At 54.8% G+C, this 26,032-nt stretch overlaps 1 long non-coding RNA gene across 3 annotated transcripts; it reads left to right on the plus strand.

The window, feature by feature from the left end:
• The first annotated feature begins 10,694 nt into the window (after nt 1–10,694).
• Nucleotides 10,695–15,046, plus strand: LOC128950086 (uncharacterized). Of its 3 annotated transcripts, none has more exons than XR_008484313.1 (4): nt 10,695–10,929; nt 11,502–11,632; nt 12,965–13,090; nt 15,028–15,046. It is a non-coding gene; the product is annotated as an uncharacterized LOC128950086 (long non-coding RNA). The 3 variants fall into 3 exon arrangements; XR_008484314.1 differs by having other exon boundaries at nt 10,695–10,909; XR_008484315.1 differs by having other exon boundaries at nt 10,695–10,873.
• The last annotated feature ends 10,986 nt before the right edge of the window (nt 15,047–26,032 follow it).

The following is a 26,032-nucleotide window of genomic DNA, read 5'->3' on the forward strand; positions in this document are numbered from 1 at the left end:
GCAGCGCCGCAGCCCCACCGCAGCTCCAGAGCAGCCCCATCCACAGCCACCTGGGAGCCCTCAGCGAGGCAGCCAGCAGCACCCGGGCAGGAGGACACGGATGGCGCTTCCCGCCTGGCACAGGGCTTGTGGCCATCTCCAGGCACCGCTCTGGCAGGGATCCCTGCAGCCCCGGCCCCTGCCCAGCCGCTCTGTCGCCAGCGCAAAGGCTTCAGCAGAACCACCAAAGGCCAAGGGGCTTCTGGCCGTTGCCCCTTGCCCGCTGCACGCCTGGGCAGCTGGCTGAGCACAAGCACCTTTTTCCCCCTCCTCCCCTATGCCCTACTGATCCTGGGCAGGAAAAGAAAGATCCTGGGAGTCTGTTTATTGTAACACATTCCATATTTACATAATAAAGGAAAACAAAAAGAAGAAAAGAACAGTCTTGAACACAAGGAAAATCCCTGCTGGCTCAGGGCCCAGCAGACAGAGCCTCTGGGATAATCTCTCCATGGAGCTCCAGCAGCAGAGGCGGCCAAGCCCTGAGACAGGAAGCCTTTTCTTCCACGCCCTGCGGAGCCGATCTTCCAGGTCCTCCAAGATGGAATATCGAATTGTAGCTTCTGCCCTGAGAATGTGTAAAGTTTGAAGAGTGAGCCTTCTGACAGAAAGGCTGATGTCATCTGCCATTTCTTCAAGGGCTGCAAGAGAGAGGAACAGAATCACGGTCAGATCCCGGATCGGCGGGGACCCGAGGAGAGCCCCCTGCAAGGGCCATCCCAGCCGGCTCTTGCCATGGCCAGGAGGGAGCAGGGAGCAAGGGGATCAGCAGGGAGCAAGGGGATCAGCCCGAAGCTGCTGGCCACGAATGGCCCACGGGGCCCTGAAAGCTCCGTGTGCTCTGCCCACGGGAGCAGAGCCCTCCGCAGCCGGGGCAGGGCTTGCGGCTCTCCCCCCGGCAGCCTGCGCTGTCAGCCTGCTGCCCTCACTCACCAGTGCAGATCAGCTGCAGCTCTTGCTGCTGCCCCCTCAGGTGCCGCCCGGCCATGCCTGTGAACACAGCCTGTCACGGCCCCAGCGGCACAGCTCCCTGCCAGCGGCGCTGCCGGCGCTGTGGCCACACGGGCTGCTGGCCCGGCAGGGCTCAGCCCGGCCCTCGCCGCACGCAGCCGCCCCAGGGCACGGCTTCCAGAGGGCGGCAGCAGCAATGCCCAGGCCAGGCGAGGCTCCACGGCGCCCCAGGGCACGGCTGGCGCTGCCGGGGCAGCAGGCGGGGCTGGGGCCGAGCTGCGGCGGGCCGGGGAGGGGACGGGCCCGAGCTCGGGACTCACCCATGAACCTGATGGCCGCCTCTCGCTGGGGCTCGTGTGGGCTCTCCACGTAGCGCAGGGCCCGGCGCAGGTGCTCGGCCGCTCGGCTCCTGTCCTCTGCCAGCTGCAGAGAGCGGCAGGAGGGAAGGGTTGGTGCGGGCTCAGCCCCTGGGCCGGGCGCTGCCTGCGCCCAGCCCCGGCCTCCCCTGCCCGCACAGCCCTGAGGCGCGGCCAGCAGCCACTGGCCAAGGGCTCCCGAGGGGAGGGGGCAGAAGGCCGGCTGCTGCCCGGGGAGCCGCGGTGCCGGCCCGCCCCGCAGCCCCGCCGGGCCAGGGCTCCATGGGCACCCGGCTTGGGGCCGTGGGAGCCTGGAGCAGAGCCCGCGCGGCCTCTGGCTGCAGCAGCGGGCAGGGGCACAGCTGCCAGCCCCGCACACTGAGCACCGCCCTCAGGGCCCTTCTCCAGGCTGAGGATTCTTGGCTGCTCTTACCAGGCTCTCGCCGAACCTCCATGTGTGATCCACCTGTAGCGTTTGTTCGAGATTCCTTCTCTTCAGGAATCTGGCTGCAGAATGCAGTACTACACAGGAGGCCTGGAGAGCAGCAGAGAGGCACAGATGGCCCCACAGGCCAGTGCCACAGCCTGGAGGAGGCTGCAGCCCACAAGGTGCCAGGGCAGGAGACAGCCCAGCCCCTTCCCAGGGGGACAGCAGCCTCACAAGTCCTCACCTCAACAACAATCTGATTTTCATCATGGCAGTGGAAGTAGAGTGGGACCAGGCTCTGGCGCACGTGGGACTTCAGGGCCTTTCTTCCATCTTTGGTTAATGAGTCCAGCATCTCTTGAAAGACACACATGGAGCTCAGCTGCACCTAGCTATCATCCTGTATGAAAGGAAGGGCAAAAGACCTCAGCATCAACTGCTTCAGGCCCCCCAGGGCACAGGCCTGCATTTCCACAGGGCACCAAGGGTCCGGGCAGCAGCCAGTGGCTGTGGCTGTGGGCACAGAGCCTTATGCTGTCAAAGAGTGGCAGGAGCGCCTCAGGCAGCTGCAGGGAAATAGGGATGGGTATTAGGGCACCATCATCCAGGAGCAAATATCTTAAAAGAAGAATGGTCATCCCGATCATGTCGCTATCATTTTCCTGCAGGAGCTCCACAAGACTTCCAGTCAGGCTCCACATTTTTTCAGCCTGTGTGGAACACAAGTTTGTGAAAGGCCACCCTGCTGCCGCAGGGCCCAGAGGCCAAAGGCCTGTCCCGAAGCACTGAGGCAGCTGAAGCGGGAGGCAGGAGAGCTGGGAGCAGCTGCCCCAGCGCCCGAAGGCCAGGCAAGGCCAAGCGACTGCGTTGCCCCGCCCCACGCTGCCTGCAGGGCTTCAGCCACTGCCCCCTTCTCACCATCAAGGGATTCTTGCCCAGCACTACGAGGCCTCTGAGTGCCAAGTAATGCCTGGCCATGTGCTCGCTCTGCAGGTTCTGTGCCAGGATCTCCAGAACACTGTCACTGCATTCCCTCAAGTCCAGGCACTCGAGGACCTGAAAGGCACAGGGCAGTGACAGGGAGCTGGCCGGCAGGAGCCCGGAGCCACACAGGGCTGGGCCCAGGCAGCAGCACAGGGCACGGGCACTGTCCTGGCAGCTGTGGCTGCGAGAGGCCAGAGGGCTGGGAGGCAGCTCAGCCAGGCAGCGCTGGCCTTGAGGCTCACCTCCACAAGGAATGCCAGGGCAGGGAAATCCCAGTATGGCATCTCTTCACCGAGCATGGCGAGTCGGTAGAATGCAATCCTGGAACAAAAGTGTATGGCTGAATTGCAAAGTATCCTGACGAGAGAAAAAGGAAACAAGACCCTGAGCCAGTGGGGCAAACCTCTCCCAGGAGTGACTCACAGAGTTCTCATCTTTCCCCACCACCGTTCCAGCAAGGGGGCCTGGGCCATTTGGGAGTTGGTTGCTCATGGGCACCCTCCTGTCCCAGCCTTTTCCAGTCTGCTTGGCCGTCCCTCAGTGACAAGGCCCTCTGGCCCATGACCACGGGGACTTTGTGGGACACCTGGGCACAGAGCACAAATGTCAGAGGCAGTGGGGAGAAGGGGATCTCACCTGGCCAGCAAACCCACGGCATAGTGGTGGGTGTCAAGAGAGAGCAGCGTGTCCCAGGCACACCTGCGTTCCATTGCCACCACCACATCCTCACAGCGGAGAAGGCAGAGCAGGGACTTCAGGGTCTGCACTGCAAACCTGTGTGCACAGCAAAGCCCAGGTCACACTGGGAGCACTGGCTCCTTGGCAGGCCACATGGTAGGGACAGGAGGAGTGAGATGGAGCACCTGTTGGGGCTGGTGGCAAGGCCATGCTCTTCCTGGCATCCCTTCCAGAATGTATCGACCTCCTCTGCATATCCAGAGTGCTGAAGAACACTTGGAAGAGGAGACGCACAAATAGGCAGGGGAAATACACCTTTAATATCCGTGGCAGACAGGGCACCTGGAGGATCTTCCACATCACCACAGTCGCCTGCAAAGGACAAAGCCCCCCGAGACAGCGCTCAGTGCCGTGGTGTGGATGTGGCAGGGCCCAAGCTTAGCAGGGAGAGGCCCCGAGAGACCTTGGCAGGGGGAGCACGGGGCCTGGTGGGCCTGAAGCTGCCCCTGGGCCAGGTTTCAGGCCAGCGCCTGAGGCAGGGAGATGCAGTGGGGGAAGGAGGAAGGAGAGCTGCTGGAGAGGCAGCCCTGGGGCCAGCAAAGGCCATTGTCAGAAACTCACAGTCAGGCCAAAGACACCCGTTTCGTCCCCATTGGAGGTGCACGTGCTGTGCTCTGGCCAGCTCCCCAGCACATCCAGGAGGATCAGCAGCGCTGGCTCTGCAATCCTGAGCAAGCACATGATGGTCTTCCACATGGCCATGGCATGTCCACATATGCAAACACACTCACACAGCCTGATTTCTGGGAAGGGGAGAGACTGTGCATTACTCCTGAATTCTGCGCAGGGGCAGAGGGTATTCCCACGGGGAGAAGCTGCAGAGCACCTGCCAGGCCAGTGGGAGAAGGCAGAGACTGCTGGAAATGGGGCGGCCACAAACCCACCCATCACTGCCATTCCAGCCTCCTTTCCATCGCCCAGCTCCGGGAAAGGGGGACGGCATCTTGTCTGCTCTTGGGCACCGTGAGCGGAGGGTTACATGTTTTCCCAGCTCTGTCTGAAACTCGGAGGGTACAGGGACACTTCAGAGTCCCCCTGCATAGGCTGCTTCAAAGGAGGAGTCCTTGGAAGCTCACCGGCACTAAACCCATCCTTTAAACAAGCTTTGCTTTGCAAGAGTTTGGATGCTCCTTGACTGTTCCTGGAAACTGCAGAGGGAAAACATGTTTGCAGTGCCACGACTGTCCTGGGATGTTGTGTTGCTTCTGCAGAAGTTGGACTTTTCTGTTCCCCCTACAATGTAATGGTTCTGCGCTGGTTATCTTCCCCTTCCCTTGTGCTGCCAGTTATCCCAACTCCTTCCCAGTTGCCTTGGAGACTAATGTATCCTTTCTCAAATCCCTCCCCGGGGCCCTTTCAGTCCCTCGGCGCTCGCACCCTTCTCTCTAGAGACTTCCAGCCGGAGCGTTGAGTGATTGGTTCAGGGACCAGGGCCCCACCCTCAAGTTATCCCCATTGGGGTTCTCCCTAAGTCAATCTTTTGTGTCCCGCTCCCCTCTGAAACTCTATTGGCCAGAGGGTGGACTCCTCCCCTGTCTCCCTCCCTCCTTAGAAGCTGTTGCAAGTGTCTCTCCCCTTCCCTGTCCGGCTGTCGGTTCCCCTGGGACCCAGTGAACCTGGATTCCCCGCAGCTGGAGAGCGCTCTCTTTTTTCTGCTGGCTGCAGCCATAAGCCATGCCACGTCCCACCGCAAGGCGTGGCTGCTGTCACAGCACAGGGCGTTTGCCTTAGGCGCTGTCCCGAGCCACGGAGATCGGGCCAGTGCTGCCCTGCTGCGAGCGGTGCTGGATAGCTGGCCGGGCCGTCCGAGAAGGACAGTCCTGGCCCAGCTTGACCGCTTCACTGGGACATGGCTGCTGTTAAAGAGTGTAAATCCCACTGCTCACAGAGGTCCCTCCTGCAGGGCCCTGCGAGCTTGGCACTATCACAGGAAGAAGAAATCTGCTGCAGGAAGCTGCATCCAACAGTGCCTGCACAGTTGGTGGGAAGAGGGGAGGTGTTTTTAAGAAGCATAAAGAAAAGGGGAGCATAGAGAAAAAGGGAGCCTCCTGCTGTCTCTTGAAATATCCCCCAGCCTGAACAAGCTCTCTTTGGGGCTAAAGACTCCCAGAAGCAGAATGGGGCAGTGCCTGCTGTAAACACAGCATCCTTCTGATGTCTGCAGCTGCAGGTGTTTGTACACTTGACCTTTTGTGATAAACAGTAAGGACATTTCCTTCCTACTTACTTTGCAAATCTTCTAGGGAACACACCAAACTCCAGGCAGTCATTTGCTGTGATGTTTTGTTCCCTGAATAACACAAAACTCCCCCTTTATGTCAGTGTTGCTCTGGTTTGCTGGGTCAAAATCCACGTCTGGCCTGAGGGAGATGAGTCGTTTGCCCGGGTGCTTCCACTCCTGCTGCACATATAGAAAGAAGAAATATGGGGAAAGTACTATAACAACATATATCATGTAATCAGGTGGTAAAAAAAGGTGAGTGCAATTGAAAGTAAGGGTATTCTTCTTTAATTTAATGCAACTATATTTAGTGATATTAGTGGTTTGAGCATTGCTGTACATCCTCCCAATGACTAGACATTATCTGGTTCCACCATGTGGACTCAAGAGAATGTAACAGCTCCATCTTTTCAGGGAGGAGGCAGCACTTGGACCACAGTGATTGTTTCACACAGTAGACCTGAGCACACAGTTTGCTCCAGCTCAGAGCATGGGCTCATCCCAGCCTAAGAACCCCTGAAGGCTAAATTATTAGAAACAGCATTACCACAGGATCTACAATGGCTATCATGAGATAATCATCACACATCTGGATTTTTAAGACACAGAGCATAGTCCAGTGCTTTCCAGTCCCTGGTGACATGACCTAATAGCAGCACGCCCCTGGAGCTGCGCTAGTGCAGCACTCTGTGCTGGGGGAAGGAGGCACTGCTGGGCTGGGAGAGCACACAACTGGCAGCCCATGGCTGTGATTTACACAAAGCTGTTTGTGTCTTGTAAATAGATTTCTTTTCCTTCAGTGGTAGGGAGCCAGGAGATGCATTGGTCAGCAGCAGAACAGAGAACATCTTGGTGCAGAGCCAGGAGCAGGGGAAGGACAAGCCTTCCAGCACAGGGTACTCACATGGCTTTTGAAATGAAGAGCTGCAGCAAATGTGGAAGGGTAAACAAGGCCAGGAAATCTGCTGCTGTATGAATGAACTCCCTGCTATTTATGATGCAGAGTTTCCAGGGATGTTGCTGTGGAGCTGGGCTCCTGCTGGGCAAATGATTCTTCCCAAACTGAGGTGGGTGCCATGTTATCATTCCCTGGCTCTACCTGTCCCTGTCTGGCTGCTCCTCAAAGCTCTGGCTTCAGCCCAATCTTCTGCCTTCTGAGCAGCAAGATTTAAATGGTCCTTATCATTCAAATGACTTGACTTCAAATTGAAATTTTAACAACTGATTAAATCAGCTCCCTCTGAAATAATGGTGTTGGTGTCTGGGAACAGTGCAGCCAGGACTGAGATGCTCAGTACAGGCTGCAAAACCTGCTGGAAATGCATGACAGTATTTAGGTTGTTTATGACATTCACCTCCCATTTCCTCATGCTGTTCTTTCACCTGTACTGGGTGGCCGAGGCTGTGCATGCCCTTTGAGCTGAGATGAACTTTTGGGGTCAGCTGCCCAATGGCCAGGAGGTGCCAAACTGTTTGGGTCACTGGTGTCCTCTGCCTGCCCTGCAATTCATTGCCACCATTTCTCTCACCTCTTACTTCTTCTCCCTGGTACCTCTGCCACTACTTCAGCATCTCAAACCTTTTTTTCTGTTTCTCCTTCCCTCTGGAAGTTGCCGGATCTTCTCTTCTCTTCTCTTCTCTTCTCTTCTCTTCTCTTCTCTTCTCTTCTCTTCTCTTCTCTTCTCTTCTCTTCCCAAGGAAGTGATGTGGGCTCATTTTCCTTCTCCAGTCTTCACACCTGGTTTGTTCCTTCTGTTATGAATAAGAAGCTTGACTAGGCCAATATTCAAGCAGCAATCAATTTATTATTTAATATGGTAAAGTATGAGTAATACAGCGCTGGGTACAGTGGGGGATATTTTCCCTCCAACTGCACACAGATAATTGATGGTTACAGGTATTTATAGGGGTACTCATCAGCTTTTTTCAGCAGTTTCTATTTCCAATCTTTTACTCATCAGCAATTTTTATTCCAAATTATTACATCACAATTCTATACACTACTGTGATTTTAATTTCTCAGGATGTATCTCAAAGGAGTATCCCCAGATGGTGACGGTCCAGTTTCTGAAAGAAGAAAGACGAATCCCATCTGGTGGGGTCCAGCTCCCCAGATGTGTGTCCACCTTTTAATTGCAGAGACTCTAAATCTCATAACAGTGATGTCCAGCTTCCCTTTGGTCGAAACCATAAACCCTTGAGGTGATGTTCATCTTCCTTTCTCAAGCTGTTTTGCTCTGCTTCCATAAGGCATGAGATAAGCATATTTCCTTTATATATATTCCAAAGTTATAGTTTCAAGGATACAAGTAATATTCTAAAATTGTACTTCAAAAGGTTATTATTGCAGAGCTTTTTATGGATTAAATGCAAGCAAAAAGCAACACCTTTAACACCTTAATTCCAATGCTCCTAAATCAACCAGGGTTAATTGCAAACAAAAGATAGGTTCAAAGGCCTGTTTCCATGCTTTATTTTCCTTAGTTATTAGAATTCGCAACTATCCCATTGTCAGTGTCCACACATATCGCAATCACAAGTACACACGTCCCCTGTTTGTACCTGACACGAAACACAGCTTTGCATCTCACACAGTCCATCCAGGTATGTGTAATCCAGTTCCTGATGATCTGAACACACGGAGCAGGGCTCAGCTGCTGTGGGGGGCTCAGGGAAGGCAGAGTGTGCATTGTCATCTTCCTGACCCTACAGACGAATCAAAGCGAGAAGCCACAGGGTGGAAATCAGTCGCATATATGCTAAATAAAACTTGCAGATTTTTTTAAGAATTGTTTTTGCTTGTTCTTTGTTGTGCTTCAGTGCTTAGAAAACCTCTCTTTAAAATCAGTTCAGTTCATCAGCTGAACCTTTGTTTGCAGACCCTCAGTGAGCAGAATTTGTTGCAGACTCAGTGCACGCTGTGCCGGCCTCCCGGGAGTGTGAGGAGCTCACGTGTGCTGCTTTTTGCTTTAGGACGCTCTGAGGTATTTATTCCTTTTGGGATACATGATGAGAATTGCCAAGAGACGTAGTTACAAGGTATGACATGGGGAAAAAGCCTGTGTGGTTGGAATGTTGTTGCTGTCAAAAGTTAATTTTTCCTTCTTTCTTAGCCAGTAGTTAGCTTTTTGCTTAATTTTTGTGGTATCATTATTTTATTGTTTAAAAAATTCCTTCAAAATCACTTTGGTGGTTGGTGTTGGCCACCAGTACCTTGTTCAGATTTGCCTATTTGCTTGTAGCTAAAATGTTCACATCTTGTTTATCATTCCATTTAAGAAACTGCTGCCCAGCCAACTAATAGCTGAATATCCATCTGTCTAGGACACGGGGAGAGGATTTAGGTAATGTCTTTGTTTCCAGAAAAAAGTTGTAGTGTAGTTTCTAAATAGAGGAGAAGGGGGTGAAGACGCGGGGCTCTGATGCCATTGGGGGCACCCCAAGGTCCCCAGGAGAGGGAGCCCCGCTGCAGTGCAGGAGCAGGTGTGTTCTCATGTAATATTGAACAAATTATAAATATAAATATGAAAATTATAAGCATGAAAATATTTTTTAAAATAAATAAAACGGGGTTTTTTTTTTGTCAATAGGCAGTGTTTTGATTGTAAAAATTATAAATACAAATAATATAAAGGGAGAAATCTAAGTATAGAAATATAAATATATCCAGATATATATAAAATTTAAAACTATAAGAAAAAATTAGTTGTAGCAGTAGATGTGATACATAATATAAATAATAATTTAAATACTTTCCTAGAATTATATATATAATATATATAATTATTAATATAATACATCAAAAGAAACAATAAATATAAATGTGAATATAATTATACAAAAGTATAAAAATATTTCAATATCGTTCAAAAGAAGGCTTTTTTGTATTTATTTGGTTAGAGACGGGGTTTTTATTTGGAATAATAGAAGTATTATAGAAGTATAAAACTAAATATAGAAATATACAATCAATATGGAAAGATATTTGTAAAAACACGAGCGAACGACGCCGCCTTCGGCCGAATGGAACGAGCTCAGCCGAAGCAAGGCGAGACCGGCCGAACCTGACGGGCTCGAGCGAACCGAGGCCAGGCTTGCGAGGCTGCCTGAACGGAGCCGAGCTTGGCCGAACCGAGCCCGCCGCTCTCGTGCGCGCTAATTAGCGCGAGTGCGGTCACAGCCCAATGAGCTCCTGTGCCACCCCGCGCTCCCGGTCGTGTCGGTGCGATGGCCGGGCCACCCGCGGGACGCGGCAGCAGGAGCGCCCCGAGTCGGGCGAGTTTAACGTGAGGCGGCGCCGCTTGCCCGCCCTCGGGGAGCCGAGCCGAGCCGAGCTCAGCCGAACGCGCAGAGAGCAGCTCCGAGTTGGGCCCAAGCGAGCCAAAGCGCGCCGAAGGGACGAATGAAGCCGAATGCGGCCGACAATAGCCGAGTTTAGCCGACAATAGCTGAGTTTAGCCGAAGAGCCGACTGGAGCCGAGTGACTCCGGAGCGAGCCGAGCTCCCCCTAGCGCAGCCTCCCGGGCCGGGCGAGGCGCCGGGCCGGGCTCGGGGTGCAGCCGGGGCTCTGTGAGGCTTCCCCGCCTGTCCCTCTCTCTCGCCCTCCTTCCTTCTCCCCGTATTCGCCTTCTCTCGCTCCCTTTCCCCCATTCCCTCTCCCCCCACAAGCCCGGCTCCTTCCTGTCCAGCCCCTTCCCCGCTACTCCCTTTCTCTTCCCCGTTTCTGCCTCCTCTGTCCACCCTCCCTCTACCCCCCTCCCGGGCTTTCCCTTCCCGTGCCGCTTTCCTGCACGGCCCGCCCTCCCTCGCCGCCCTCCCTCGCCGCCCTCCCTCGCCGCCCTTTGTCATGCCCTGCTCTCGCTCCTCTCTTCCCGTGCCCCCTTTCCTTCTTTGCCGCGCAGCCGCGGGGCTCGGGGTGCCGGAGAATAAAGGCCCGAGGGTATGGGGAGTCATCCGTGGTGCTGTTAACACAGTCAGAATGGCTCAGTGACTCTGTGCCAGGCTGGTGTGGCCTCAAAGGCTGCCCCTGCTGCTGGCAGAGTGTGTGAAGCCTCTGCTGAGCGGGCAGCGGCATCCCCCCGAACACCTTCTCACAGCAGGGACGGAGATGGACCCAGCCCAGCGTGTGGAAATGGATCTCTCCAGCTGAACGCTCAGGTGAAGCGAGCAGAGAGCATGCCCAGCATGAACCAGGTGAGCTGCACATCTCCAGGGTAATGATTCTTGCACCTTCAGAGCCACAGTATCGCTGAGCTTTTTTTCCCCCAGGCTTTCAATCACCTCTCAAAGAGACGAATGCTCCCCTTGGAGGCTGCTGTGCCCTGGGGAGCCTGGCAGGTGGCCCCGTTGGTGAGAGGAGGGCAGCTGCAGGCAGGCAGCCCCCAGGAAAACACGGGAGTTTCAGTGGTTTCTGATGCCTGAGGAACGGGGAGGTGGCCTGAGCTCAGCAGGAGTTAAGCACGGTCGTACAGAGGCCTGGCTGTTATGATTTAAGATTGCTTATTGAATATCTGTAGTTTCTATAGATATTTGTATATCTGTCCAAGTAGGATATAGAGCCTTGTGCAGGAGAAAAAGAACTCTTTATGTAAGATGTGACCTGGGGGGGCATCATGCCAGGCTATCCCTTCCAGATTTGGAAGTCTTCAGTGTTTTGTGTGGCATGATGGGAAGTTTTGAAAATTAAGATTTTCTCCTTGGTGCAGGTCAGATGGGTGACGCCTGGCAGCTCGTGCACTGCCACTGTGCTAACCTGTGTGCCTCTCCTTCCCTCCCTGCTCCACAGGCAGCGCAACACGGGAGCAGCAGGGAGAGCTGGCTTTGTCCTGGAGGATCCAGGAGCTCGCGGTGGATATCTGAGCCTGCAGCTCCAGGCTGCCGCAGGACCCAAGGGCTGCACACACCCAGAGTGTGCAGGTACTCTCAGAAACGTGGGCTGTCGTGGCTGAGCCCTCAGGAGCTGGCGGTGCCAGCTGGGAGAAGAACAGTAACTTCCAGCCTTTTCTTTTGTCTGCGTTTCCCCTGTTCAGTCAGTCTGATTACTTCTGGGCATTTGCCCAGCAGGGTGTGAAATGCGTCAGGGGCTAAAGGGGGAAAAAAGGGGAAACACAAACTATAATCCACACCTCAGGAGGGAGAAGACATCTGTCAGGACAAACTCTTAAGAGAAATGGGATGAAGAATACTGGTTTACTCAGTCTTTCCTATCTGTAGCTAGTTCAAAGAGGTCTCACAGCAGAGCAAAGGAAGAACAGCAAAGCCCTCAGGCTAAGCCATTAAAAGCAGCAGCAGCAGCAGCAGCAGCAGCTTTGTGTGCTGGAGTGTGGCAGGCATTCCTAGGTTTGCTTTTTGGTTTTGCATCTAGCACTGGTAGAGGAAAGTTCTTTGCAAGGTGATAGTTCCAGCCTTGTATTGAAATGTGAGCAAAGAGGAACTTTGTCAGTTGGATTGGGGTTTATTCACAGCACTTGTAAACAGAGTTAACATTCAGATAACATGTGCAGGGAGTGTGTGCTCTGGGTTAGCACAAGTGACAAAGGAAGTGGGACAGGGACAGGGCACTTTCCTCTTCAAGGTACTGTTTTTTTCTGGAAGAATGATGTGAGAGCAGAAAAGTTGCAATGGCATTGCAGTTCCCTGCACAGAATATACCCAGGGAGGTGAAGCACAGCCCAGTGGTGCCATTCACCTGCACCCCAACTGGGAGCATCAGTGAAGTGAGGAGGACTGAGGAGCTCTCCCCTTGAGCAATCACAACACTCATGTCAATGAGTGTCACCCTTTTCCAGACCACTGGCATGTGCTTGGGAACAATAACCTGTGTTTTTTACAGCCAGGTCTTCTGAGCCGCTGCTCGCTGCTCACAGTGAAAAGAAACTTGTGTACAGGCACTCTGCAAAATTGTCACCTCAGATGCCACTGAAGCACAGCTTTGGCTTTCAGGCATCTCCCCTGCAAGCTGTCCCTTGCGGCGTTTCCGCACTGGATTCATTGTAAATTCATTTCTCCCATTTTTTATTTGTAATTTCCAAAGAATATCAGTCAACTTTTACGGCCTCTTCAGGGCTCCCCAAGCTTCATACCACACCTAAATGCTCGTTTTCACTGCCTGAAGGGCTTCTCTCACCCGAGTGATTCTATGAATTTGGCCTGTACTTCAGCTTAAGGGGAAAGCTGTACATTGATTGCATTTTGGAGAAAAAGATTTGACCGTCCAGCTGTAAATTTATCTTGTGTTTTGCCTTCCAGGTTCGCTCGTATTGTAATTTGCAAATGGCACGGCAAATGCCACGAGAGCAGCTGGTGAAGGTGGCTCAGAAGCAATGACAAGAATGTGCTGCAAAGTTGGGTCCAGCAGTCCAGCTTCCCGACAGGGTAGGGCAGACACACCTTTTGATAAAGCATCAAACGCTGTAGTTGTTATTCTTTGTGTTTGTCTGTGCTCCCATTCTGATCACCCCTTGAAGTATTATTTTTCAAAATGATATCTAGGAGAGAAATCATGTTTATTCACGGGGAGCCATAATTTTCATCTGTTCCAAATGCACCAGGTGTGTTTTAAGGCCTGCACACACAGCAAGAGCCGCAGAGCTTGTAGTGCAGTTTACTGCAGCACTGATTTATTCTGTATTCCAGTAGCCATGCCCTGGGCTGCCAGCCAGGCTCAATGCCAGGAGCGGGAGGAGCAGACCCGAGAGGTGCTTTGGGTGGAGCCCAGCCAGGTTTCAGGCAGCCCGCAGAGTCTGCCCTTGCAGTCCACACCGGTCTGCTGTTGCCATCTGCTGGAAAAATCCCTAATGGATATTTCCAAAGGTGGGGAGGAGCATCCGCTCCTGTCACGGACCTGCTGGGGGCTCTTTGCCCTCTGGCTCCGTGCGCTCTGCCCAAGAACAGCGTGTGCAGCAGGCTGTCACCGCTCTCTGCAGGGTGAAGCACCTTCAGCCAAGGTCAGTGCAAGAGCAAAACAATCCTGCCAGCAAAGCCTGCTACTAGAGAGGCAAACAATGATCCTTCCAAAGGAATTCATCCTTCTTCTCCCTTACAACTCTCCTGTGTCATCACACCGCAGAATGGTTTGGGGTGGAAGAGATCTTGAAAACGACCTAGTTCCACCCCTGTCCTGGGCAGGCTCACCTTCCTCTGGGCCAGGGTGCTGTGCTGTCGCAGATCAGGTGGCAGATCTGTGGAAATTGTAATGATATTATTAAGGCGTGTCTCTTATTGCCTTGCCATTCGTGAATCCCGAGGCTGTCTTGTCCTAGTTTAGCTTTCTGATGTGGAGGAGCTGAACTGCCAACTGATATGGAATTTGGTGCTCTCTGTGGAGTGACGTCCTGTAAAATTTCTGTCCCAGAAATGCTGTCACAATGGCTCTGCTCCATAAAGAATGACACGGCCTGACTGTCAGCAATTTTTGCTTCTGCAATAGTGTAAAAATGCTAAAATTTTAACACTGCTTATTATTTCAAAAGAGAATATTTTAAAACTGGAAGTGATAGCTAAAATTACGCCTGAAAGGTAGCAAGAGCAAATCCATAGAATATTTCTCCCTGTTTGTAGATATACTTTTCATTCAAAATTATGTTGATGGGGATATGCTTTTATGTATTTAGTGACCTTTACAGATTTCTTCCCCGAGTTTTTTGAGTTCATAGAATCATGGAATAATTCAGGTTGGAAGGGGCTCTAAAGATCACCTCGTTCCAAGCCTGCTGCCGTGGGCAGGGCCATGGTTCCATGGACCAGGTTGCTCTGAGCCTGATCCCAGAGCACCAATGGGCCTCGAACACTTCCAGGGATGGGGCAGCCCCAGCGTGTGTGAGCAACCTGTGCCAGCCAGGTGCCAGAGGAGGAAGAAAGCCCTTCCCAGCTGGACCAGAGGCTGCTGCAGCATCGCGCAGCCTCGTGTCACCGAGCGTGTGAGACAGAAGGGCCCTTCCCGTGGAGGGAGAACGGCACTGAAAGATCTTTTTTGGGAGAAGCGGAGCAATGGAACGCCAAAGCAGCCTTCAGTTCTTGCAGCAGAGTTGGGAACAACTGGAAGCAGGAGCAGAGCTGGCCTGGTGCCTGGCAGCTCTGCAGGCAGTGGGGATGGAGAAGGTGCAGTTGTCTGTCTTCTTGGCTGAGTCTTTAAAAATGAGGCACTTTTCTGTAGTTCCTTTTCAAGCATTACGTGGCAGTTCCCCCTAGAAGTCCAAAGGCAGCTGTTTTCTTAGCAGGAGGAAGTCAGGAAGAGGCAAAGCAGGCAAAGACATCAGATAAGTCTGGATAAAAATCTTGGCTAACCTGTTTTTTCCCCCTCCTCCAAACAGGCAATTCTGAAGCGCTGAGCAGAGATCTGCCCCCGGGAGGCAGAGCAGAGCCGATCTGTGAGAGCTGACACGGGAGCCGTGGTGAGGACAGCTGCTCCCCTGCCTCGGTGTGGGACCTGCTGAGCTGCCGTTCCTGTGCTGGGAGTGTTTCTCCTCTCATGCAGGCAAGCCAGAGAGCTCCGGGGAAGGAGCAGGTAAGGTTGAAGTACCGAGATCTCCCCAGTAAGAAGTGACGTGGCAAAAGGAAATGGCCTCAAGTTGCAGCAGGGAAGGCTCAGATTGGCTTTGAGGACCAATTTGTTCACTGAAAGGGTGGTCAGGCGTAGGAGCGGGCTGCCCAGGGCAGTCCCCATTGCTGGAGACATTTGAAGCATGGCAAGATGTGGTGTTTAGGGACCTGATTTGGGTGGGGGCTTGGCAGTGCTGGGGCAGCAGCTGGGCTCGATGGCCTTAGAAGGCTTTTGCAGCCTAAAGGATGCTATGGTTCTGGAAAGCCTCGACCCCTCTGGCTCCAACACAGCACCTGGATGCTGACGGAAGGAGGCTGGTCATGGAGCCTGGAGGTGCCTGTGCCACAGGGAGGGAGAGGGCAAGGCAGTGTCACCTGCAGGGAGGGTCTCGTCCCCAGAGAGCGGCCAGTGACTCCATCCGTGCCCGGGGCTCTGGGTGCACCCTCGGGGTGGACACCTGCCCTCAGGTTTCCCTCTGGGCACCCGGGGAGGGAACCGGGTCCATCCGTGCGGCAGCTCCAGGGCCTGCAGGCTCTGGGGCCCTGCAGCCGTGCGCCCTGTCACAGGGCGGCAGGGACGTGACACTGCCCGGCCGCGCCGCTGGCCTGGGATCCTTGCTGCTTTCCTCCCGATCCCACATGGCTGTAGCAGCAATCTTGTGTCTTTTCTTTAAAAGTGTCCTTGGGAGAGTTCAGAGAGAGGGTAATTAGTTATGTCAAAGCCTACATATTTGACCTGTTGGCACTCAAGAGAAAAGACAAGAACCTGCTTGGCACCCTTGTGCCTGGAAGTCATTGTGACCCAGGGAAGCGAGGAAGGGGCTGGCCGAGGTCACTGAGGCTCTGAGATGGAGGTGAGTTTGCATTCCAGTTGATTGGAACGGAGGCTCATCAGAAGTTTCCTTGGCTATCCAAGGCACAGAGCCCTGGAGCCAGGTAAGCCTGATCTGCTGCATGCTTGCTGTGAGCTTTGGGGTGAGGGTGCATCGTTGCAGGCCTGGGATGGATTGAAATGCGCTGAGGAAAGCAGAGGGAGGGAGGGAGGGAAATGCTCTGTTAACTTGTGCCAATTCTTCTGTCAGACTCATCACGGCGGGACAGCGTGAAGACTGAAAGTGTGAGAAGATGTGGAGGGAAACAGAGAATCTGACAGCAGCAGCGAACGCACGAGTGCAGGAATTTTGCTTTTTGCTTGGATGTAAACTCAGGAGTTGAAAGGAATTTGGGAGTGAGAAGGGACATTTTAGAAGGAGAAGAAGAAAAAGAAGTTGTTGTTGTTGTTACAGTCCTGGCAAAATCTTTTGTTCTAGCTAATAAAAGTTGTTAGTTTAAAAAACAAAAAGAAAAAAAAGTAGTGTTTTTCTTTTACTTCACTGTTACATTCATTGGTGGTATATGGTGTGTTGTTTTATTTCTTGGTATTGTTAGCTCTGTGTAAATTGTTTTTTGAGTGAAGCTGACTTTCTGGATGGGTTGGTTTGTATTTGAGGCAGCATTAATTTCAATGGGATTGTTTCATAGATTTCTGATGGGTATTACTGGGATTTTGGTTTTGTTTGTTGTATGTATAAACATAGAGCTTTGGTAGGGCCAGCTGGGCTGCTGGAGTTTTGGGTGTGAATTTATGAGATGGCTTTTGTTAAATGCAGTTTTTAATTTTTGAAATGTTTTTCAATGTAGTGGTTTTAAGGTGGTTTTTAAGAATTCATTGTATTGTTTTCTGTTGTTTGTAGTTGGTGTATGATAAGGGATGTGGTGTGACTTCTTGAACGCTATGGTTTTGGTGTTCCTAAGTTCTGATTTCTTTCTGGTTCGATAGTTTTTTTTATTTTTATTTTTTGGGTCAGGGGCATTTATATGGTGGGTTTTTATAGGCAATACGTTTTTGAATTTAGGTAGTGATATTTTTTAGTATTTTAATAGTTCAGGTTTTTTATTTTCATGGGTTTAATTATTTTTTTTTAATTTTTTCAAATAACTTTTCTAGATGATAGGTTATTATTTGTGCATTAGCATAAAGGTAGAGCTTTGGGGACTTTTTTTAGTACTGTTCAGGGTCAGTTGTACAGTTTTGAGTCTAGTGAGTTGAATTTATTTAATTGTTAATGGGTGTTTGTTTTTATTAGCAGTTGTGTCACTTTCAAGGTGCATTTGAGTTTTTTGGGGTTTTTGAGATACTGGTTTAGGAGGAAGTTTATGATGAGAATGTGCGGAGGTTTTGGGCTACTTTATAGTGGGATGTAAAATTTATTGACAGTTAGGTTTATTTGAGTTTTTATTAGGGTTCAATGACGTTGTGGGACGTTTGTTCCGTTAGTAATAGCAGTGGGTTTTGTTTTGATGCGCTGCGATGGGACGAGCATGTGCTGCGTGCCGGTGCCGACAAAGGTACGGTATTGTTGTGGTTCTGGTGCGTGGGGTTAATGAACTTGTATGGTTTAATATAGAGATGAAAATAGAAATAAATATAAATTTAAAAATAAATATAACATTAGAGTGGTAAACATAAATATAGATAACAGATACATACATAAAACTGTAATACATGGTATATAATTGTAACATATTATCATATAGATAAATGATAGTCTGTTATATATATACACACAAAGATATGTCAATATAGATTGTAAATATAAAAATATTTAAATAGAGTTAAAATAAATGGGAGGTTTTATTAGGTTATAGGCTGGGGTTTTTAAATAAATGACAGAAATAAAATATCAATTCAGATATACAAATATATATACAAATACAAATCTCTATAAATATTTAATTTAAATAAATATAAGTAAAAGAAATATACAATACAGAAAATATATATCTATTATTATATTAGAAGGTATTCTCTCTAATATATATAATATCTATGAATAAAATAAATAAAAATATCCATATAAATATCATTATAATTTTGAAAAATAAATTTACTTCCTACATTTTAAATCTGGTTCAAATAAAGGGGTGTCCTTGGTTTTTATTTGGTTAGAGGCAGGAGTTTTATTTTAAATAATATAAGTAATATAGAAATGTGGATCTTAAGATAGAAATATATAATATATAAAGAGAAATTGCTAAAGTATGAATATAAATTTATATATAACTATATGTAAGTAATATGAAGAGTTGTAGTATAAAATATAAATAACATTATATGGGAATATAAATATAAAAATATGTAAACACAGTTTAAAAGAAAGGGAATGTTTTGGCTTTTATTTAAGTAGAGGCAGGGGTTTTATTTTGAATATTATAGGTGTTAGAGAAGTAAAAATCTTGACGCAGAAATATTTATTCAATGTATAAAAATATGTATAAAAATATATAAATAACTACTTGCATCAGATGTAATATAGAATAAAAATTTATTTATAACTTGACACTGGTAAAGATAAATGTATAAGTAAGCAATAGGCATTAGTATACATTATAAATACAAATATTAATATAAAAATCAGACATAAGGATAAAACCTATTTAAATATTTTTAAAAGAACGGGTTGGGGTCTTTTTTATTATTGGGTTAGAGGCAGGGTTTTTATTTTAAATAATATGAATGTAGATATTATTGTTAAATATTTCTAAATATTGAGATATAAAATCAAGATATAAATATATATAAACACAAAATATAAGTAAATCTAAATAATAGGAAGAGAAGCAATGGAGAATACAAATAAGAGTATACATTAGTATACATTTTAAATGTAAAAGTGAATATGAACCTGAAAAAAAGAATTTTAAAAAATATTTAAATACAGTTGAGAAGAAAGGGGTTCTTTTTGGCTTTAATATGGGGAGAGGCAGGGGTTTTATTTTAAATAATGTAAGTGTTGCAGATGTAAAAATCATAACACAGAAAGATATAATAAATATATAAAGATATGAATAAAAGTATATAAAAAATATAAGTAATAGGAACACATGTAACATAGAATATAAATTTCTAAATAAATCGCTAAATATAAATGCAAAATCGATCATACATCAGTAAACATTTAAATTGTACATTTGAAAAATATTTTTTAAAAAATTTTAAATACAGTTGAAATGAAAGGGGGTTTTATTTGCCAAGTATGGGGTAGAGGCAGCGGTTTTATTTTGACTACTGTGAGTGTTACAGAAGTAAAAATCCTAACAGAAATATATACTTGCTATGTAAAAATATGTATAACAATATACAAATAAATGCAAAGAGCGGCTCCGAGTTCGGCCGAATGAAGCCGAGCCGTGGCCGAGCGCACGGAGAGGCTCCGAGTTCGGTCCGATGAAGCAGAGCCGCGCCGAGCGCACGGAGAGCGGCTCCGAGTTCGGCCGAAGCGAGCCGAGCCGCGCCGAACTCACGGAGAGCGGCTCCGAGTTCGGACGAAGCGAGCCGAGCAGCGCCGAGCGCACGGAGAGCGGCTCCGAGTTCGGCCGAAGCGAGCCGAGCCGCGCCGAGCGCACGGAGAGCGGCTCCGAGTTCGGCCGAAGCGAGCCGAGCCGCACCAAGCGCACGGTGAGCGGCGCCGAGGTCGGCCGAAGCGAACCGAGCCGCGCCGAACGCAGGGAGAGGCTCCGAGTTCGGCCGAATGAACCCCAGCCCCGCCAGGCGCACGGAGAGGCTCCGAGTTCGGCCGAAGCGTGCCGAGCTCAGCCGAACGCACGGAGAGCGGCTCCGAGTTCGGCCGAAGCGAGCCGAGCCGCGCCGAGCGCACGGAGAACGGCTCCGAGTTCGGCCGAAGCGAGCCGAGCCGCGCCGAGCGCACGGACAAGCTACGAGTTCGGCCCGATGAAGCCGAGCCGCGCCGAGCTCACGAAGAGCGGCTCCGAGTTCAGCCGAATGAAGCCGAGCCGCGCCGAGCGCACGGAGAGCGGCTCCGAGTTCGGCCGGATGAAGCCGAGCCGTGCCGAGCGCACGGAGAGCGGCTCCGAGTTCGGCCGAAGCGAGCCAAGCCGCGCCGAGCGCACGGAGAGCGGCTTCGAGGTCGGCCGAAGCGAGCCGAACCGCGCCGAGCGCACGGAGAGGCTCCGAGTTCGGCCGAAGCGAGCCGAGCCGCGCCGAGCGCACGGAGAGCGGCTCCGAGTTCGGCCGAAGCGAGCCGAGCCGCGGCGAGGGCACGGAGCGGCTCCGAGTTCGGCCGAAGCGAGCCGAGCCGCGCCGAGCGCAAGGAGAGCGGCTCCGAGTTAGGCCGAAGCGAGCCGAGATGCGCCGAGAGCACGGAGAGCGGCTCCGAGTTCGGCCGAAGCGAGCCGAGCCGCGCCGAGAGCACGGAGAGCGGCTCCGAGTTCGGCCGAAGCGAGCCGAGCTCGTCCGAGCGCACGGAGAGCGGCTCCGAGTTCGGCCGAAGTGAGCCGAGCTCAGCCGAACGCACGCAGAGCGGCTCCGAGTTCGGCCGAAGCGAGCCGAGCCGCGCTGAGCGCACGGAGAGCGGCTCCGAGTTCGGCCGAATGAAGCCGAGCCGCGCCGAGCGCACGGAGAGGCTCCGAGTTCGGCTGAATGAAGCCGAGCTCAACCGAATGCACAGAGCGGCTCCGAGTTCGGCCGAAGCGAGCCGAGCAGCGCAGAGCGCACGGAGAGCGGCTACGAGTTCGGCCGAAGCGAGCCGAGCCGCGCCGAGCACACGGAGAGCGGCTCCGAGTTTGGCCGAAGCGACCGAGCTCAGCCGAACTCACGGAGCGGCTCCGAGTTCGGCCGAAGCGAGCCGAGCCGCGCCGAACTCACGGAGAGCGGCTCCGAGTTCGGCTGAAGCGAGCCGAGCCGAGCAGAGCGCAGGGAGAGGCTCCGAGATCGGCCGAATGAACCCCAGCCCCGCCAGGCGCACGGAGAGGCTCGGAGTTCGGCCGAAGCGTGCCGAGCTCAGCCGAACGCACGGAGAGCGGCTCCGAGTTCGGCCGAAGCGAGCCGAGCCGCGCAGAGCGCACGGAGAGGCTCCGAGTTCGGCTGAATGAAGCCGAGCTCAACCGAACGCACGGAGAGCGGCTCCGAGTTCGGCCGAAGCGAGGCGAGCTCAGCCGAGCGCACGGAGAGCGGCTCCGAGTTCGGCCGGATGAAGCCGAGCGGTGCCGAGCACACGGAGAGCGGCTCCGAGTTCGGCCGAAGCCAGCCGAGCTCAGCCGAGCGCACGGAGAGCAGCTCCGATTTCGGCCGAAGCGAACCGAGCCACGCCGAGAGCACGGATAGGCTCCGAGTTCGGCCGAAGCGAGCCGAGCCGCGCCAAGCGCACGGACAAGCTCCGAGGTCGGCCGAAGCGAGCCGAGCCGCGCCGAACGCAGGGAGAGGCTCCGAGATCGGCCGAATGAACCCCAGCCCCGCCAGGCGCACGGAGAGGCTCTGAGTTCGGCCGAAGCGTGCCGAGCTCAGCCGAACGCACGGAGAGCGGCTCCGAGTTCGGCCGAAGCGAGCCGAGCCGCGCCGAGCACACGGAGAGGCTCCGAGTTCGGCCGAAGCGAGCCGAGCCGCGCCGAGCGCAAGGAGAGCGGCTCCGAGTTAGGCCGAATGAAGCCGAGCCGTGCCGAGCGCACTGAGAGCGGCTCCGAGTACGGCCGGATGAAGCCGAGCTGCGCCGAGCGCACGGAGAGGCTCCGAGTTCGGCCGAAGCGAGCCGAGCCGCGCCGAGCGCAAGGAGAGCGGCTCCGAGTTAGGCCGAATGAAGCCGAGCCGTGCCGAGCGCACTGAGAGCGGCTCCGAGTACGGCCGGATGAAGCCGAGCCGCGCCGAGCGCACGGAGAGGCTCCGAGTTCGGCCGAAGCGAGCCGAGCCGCGCCGAGCGCACGGAGAGGCTCCGAGTTCGGCCGAAGCCAGCCGAGCCACGCCGAGAGTTCACGGAGAGCGGCTCCGAGTTCGGCCGAAGCGAGCCGAGCCGCGCCGAGCGCACGGAGAGCGGCTCCGAGTTCGGCCGAAGCGAGCCGAGCCGCGCCGAACTCACGGAGAGCGGCTCCGAGTTCGGACGAAGCGAGCCGAGCCGCGCCGAGCGCACGGAGAGCGGCGCCGAGGTCGGCCGAAGCGAGCCGAGCTCGTCCGAGCGCACGGAGAGCGGCTCCGAGTTCGGCCGAAGCGAGCCGAGCTCAGCCGAACGCACGCAGAGCGGCTCCGAGTTCGGCCGAATGAAGCCGAGCCGCGTCGAGCGCACGGAGAGGCTCCGAGTTCGGCTGAATGAAGCCGAGCTCAACCGAATGCACAGAGCGGCTCCGAGTTCGGCCGAAGCGAGCCGAGCAGCGCAGAGCGCACGGAGAGCGGCTACGAGTTCGGCCGAAGCGAGCCGAGCCGCGCCGAGCACACGGAGAGCGGCTCCGAGTTTGGCCGAAGCGACCGAGCTCAGCCGAACTCACGGAGCGGCTCCGAGTTCGGCCGAAGCGAGGCGAGCCGCGCCGAACTCACGGAGAGCGGCTCCGAGTTCGGCTGAAGCGAGCCGAGCCGAGCAGAGCGCAGGGAGAGGCTCCGAGATCGGCCGAATGAACCCCAGCCCCGCCAGGCGCACGGAGAGGCTCCGAGTTCGGCCGAAGCGTGCCGAGCTCAGCCGAACGCACGGAGAGCGGCTCCGAGTTCGGCCGAAGCGAGCCGAACCGCGCCGAGCGCACGGAGAGGCTCCGAGTTCGGCTGAATGAAGCCGAGCTCAACCGAACGCACGGAGAGCGGCTCCGAGTTCGGCCGAAGCGAGGCGAGCTCAGCCGAGTGCACGGAGAGCGGCTCCGAGTTCGGCCGGATGAAGCCGAGCGGTGCCGAGCACACGGAGAGCGGCTCCGAGTTCGGCCGAAGCCAGCCGAGCTCAGCCGAGCGCACGGAGAGCAGCTCCGATTTCGGCCGAAGCGAACCGAGCCACGCCGAGAGCACGGATAGGCTCCGAGTTCGGCCGAAGCGAGCCGAGCCGCGCCAAGCGCACGGACAAGCTCCGAGGTCGGCCGAAGCGAGCCGAGCCGCGCCGAACGCAGGGAGAGGCTCCGAGATCGGCCGAATGAACCCCAGCCCCGCCAGGCGCACGGAGAGGCTCTGAGTTCGGCCGAAGCGTGCCGAGCTCAGCTGAACGCACGGAGAGCGGCTCCGAGTTCGGCCGAAGCGAGCCGAGCCGCGCCGAGCACACGGAGAGGCTCCGAGTTCGGCCGAAGCGAGCCGAGCCGCGCCGAGCGCAAGGAGAGCGGCTCCGAGTTAGGCCGAATGAAGCCGAGCCGTGCCGAGCGCACTGAGAGCGGCTCCGAGTACGGCCGGATGAAGCCGAGCCGCGCCGAGCGCACGGAGAGGCTCCGAGTTCGGCCGAAGCGAGCCGAGCCGCGCCGAGCGCACGGAGAGGCTCCGAGTTCGGCCGAAGCCAGCCGAGCCACGCCGAGAGCACGGAGAGCGGCTCCGAGTTCGGCCGAAGCGAGCCGAGCCGCGCCGAGCGCACGGAGAGCGGCTCCGAGTTCGGCCGAAGCGAGCCGAGCCGCGCCGAACTCACGGAGAGCGGCTCCGAGTTCGGACGAAGCGACCGAGCTCAGCCGAACTCACGGAGCGGCTCCGAGTTCGGCCGAAGCGAGCCGAGCCGCGCCGAACTCACGGAGAGCGGCTCCGAGTTCGGCCGAAGCGAGCCGAGCCGAGCCGAGCGCACGGAGAGGCTCCGAGTTTGGCTGAATGAAGCCGAGCTCAACCGAGCGCACGGAGAGGCTCCGAGTTCGGCTGAATGAAGCCGAGCTCAACCGAACGCACGGAGAGCGGCTCCGAGTTCGGCCGAAGCGAGGCGAGCTCAGCCGAGCACACGGAGAGCGGCTCCGAGTTCGGCCGGATGAAGCCGAGCGGTGCCGAGCACACGGAGAGCGGCTCCGAGTTCGGCCGAAGCCAGCCGAGCTCAGCCGAGCGCACGGAGAGCAGCTCCGATTTCGGCCGAAGCGAACCGAGCCACGCCGAGAGCACGGATAGGCTCCGAGTTCGGCCGAAGCGAGCCGAGCCGCGCCGAACGCAGGGAGAGGCTCCGAGATCGGCCGAATGAACCCCAGCCCCGCCAGGCGCACGGAGAGGCTCTGAGTTCGGCCGAAGCGTGCCGAGCTCAGCTGAACGCACGGAGAGCGGCTCCGAGTTCGGCCGAAGCGAGCCGAGCCGCGCCGAGCACACGGAGAGGCTCCGAGTTCGGCCGAAGCGAGCCGAGCCGCGCCGAGCGCAAGGAGAGCGGCTCCGAGTTAGGCCGAATGACGCCGAGCCGTGCCGAGCGCACTGAGAGCGGCTCCGAGTACGGCCGGATGAAGCCGAGCCGCGCCGAGCGCACGGAGAGGCTCCGAGTTCGGCCGAAGCGAGCCGAGCCGCGCCGAGCGCACGGAGAGGCTCCGAGTTCGGCCGAAGCCAGCCGAGCCACGCCGAGAGCACGGAGAGCGGCTCCGAGTTCGGCCGAAGCGAGCCGAGCCGCGCCGAGCGCACGGAGAGCGGCTCCGAGTTCGGCCGAAGCGAGCCGAGCCGCGCCGAACTCACGGAGAGCGGCTCCGAGTTCGGACGAAGCGACCGAGCTCAGCCGAACTCACGGAGCGGCTCCGAGTTCGGCCGAAGCGAGCCGAGCCGCGCCGAACTCACGGAGAGCGGCTCCGAGTTCGGCCGAAGCGAGCCGAGCCGAGCCGAGCGCACGGAGAGGCTCCGAGTTTGGCTGAATGAAGCCGAGCTCAACCGAACGCACGGAGAGCGGCTCCGAGTTCGGCCGAAGCGAGCCGAGCCGCGCCGAGCGCACGGACAGCGGCTCCGAGTTCGGCCGAAGCGAGCCGAGCCGCGCCGAGCGCACGGAGAGCGGCTCCGAGTTCGGCCGAAGCGAGCCGACCCGCCCCGAGCGCACGGAGAGCGGCTCCGATTTCGGCCGAATGGAGCCGAGCCGCGCCGAGCGCACGGAGAAGTTACGAGTTCGGCCCGATGAAGCCGAGCCGCGCCGAGCTCACGAAGATCGGCTCCGAGTTCAGCCGAATGAAGCCGAGCCGCGCCGAGCGCACGGATAGCGGCTCCGAGTTCGGCCGAATGAATCCGAGCCGCGTCGAGCGCATGGAGAGCGGCTCCGAGTTCGGCCGAAGCAAGCCGAGCAGCGCCGAACGCACGGAGTGAGGTTCCGAGTTCGGCCGAAGCGAGCCGAGCCGCGCCGAGCTCAGGGAGAGGCTCAGAATTCGGCCGAATGAAGCCGAGCCGCGCCGAGCGCACGGAGAGGCTCCGAGTTTGGCTGAATGAAGCCGAGCTCAACCGAACGCATGGAGAGCGGCTCCGAGTTCGGCCGAAGCGAGCCGAGCTCGGCCGAACGCACAGAGAGCGGCTCCGAGTTCGGCCGAAGCGAGCCGAGCCGCGCCGAGCGCACGGAGAACGGCTCCGAGTACGGCCAAAGCGAGCCGAGCCGCGCCGAGAGCACGGAGAGCGGCTGCGAGTTCGGCCGAAGCGAGGCGATCCGCGCCAAGCGCACGGAGACCGGCTCCGAGTTAGGCTCAAGCGAGCCGAGCCGCGCCGAGCGCACGGAGAACGGCTCCGAGTTCGGCCGAATGAAGCCGAGCCGCGCCGAGCGCACGGAGAGGCTCCGAGTTCAGCCGAAGCGAGGCGAGCCGCGCCGAACTCACGGAGAGCGGCTCCGAGTTCGGCTGAAGCGAGCCGAGCCGAGCAGAGCGCAGGGAGAGGCTCCGAGATCGGCCGAATGAACCCCAGCCCCGCCAGGCGCACGGAGAGGCTCCGAGTTCGGCCGAAGCGTGCCGAGCTCAGCCGAACGCACGGAGAGCGGCTCCGAGTTCGGCCGAAGCGAGCCGAGCCGCGCCGAGCGCACGGAGAGGCTCCGAGTTCGGCTGAATGAAGCCGAGCTCAACCGAACGCACGGAGAG

This window comes from Melozone crissalis, unplaced genomic scaffold (genome assembly GCF_028551555.1).
Source record: "Melozone crissalis strain CALT ecotype California unplaced genomic scaffold, PUWL_Pcris_2 ptg000420l_1, whole genome shotgun sequence".
Lineage (NCBI taxonomy): Eukaryota > Metazoa > Chordata > Aves > Passeriformes > Passerellidae > Melozone > Melozone crissalis.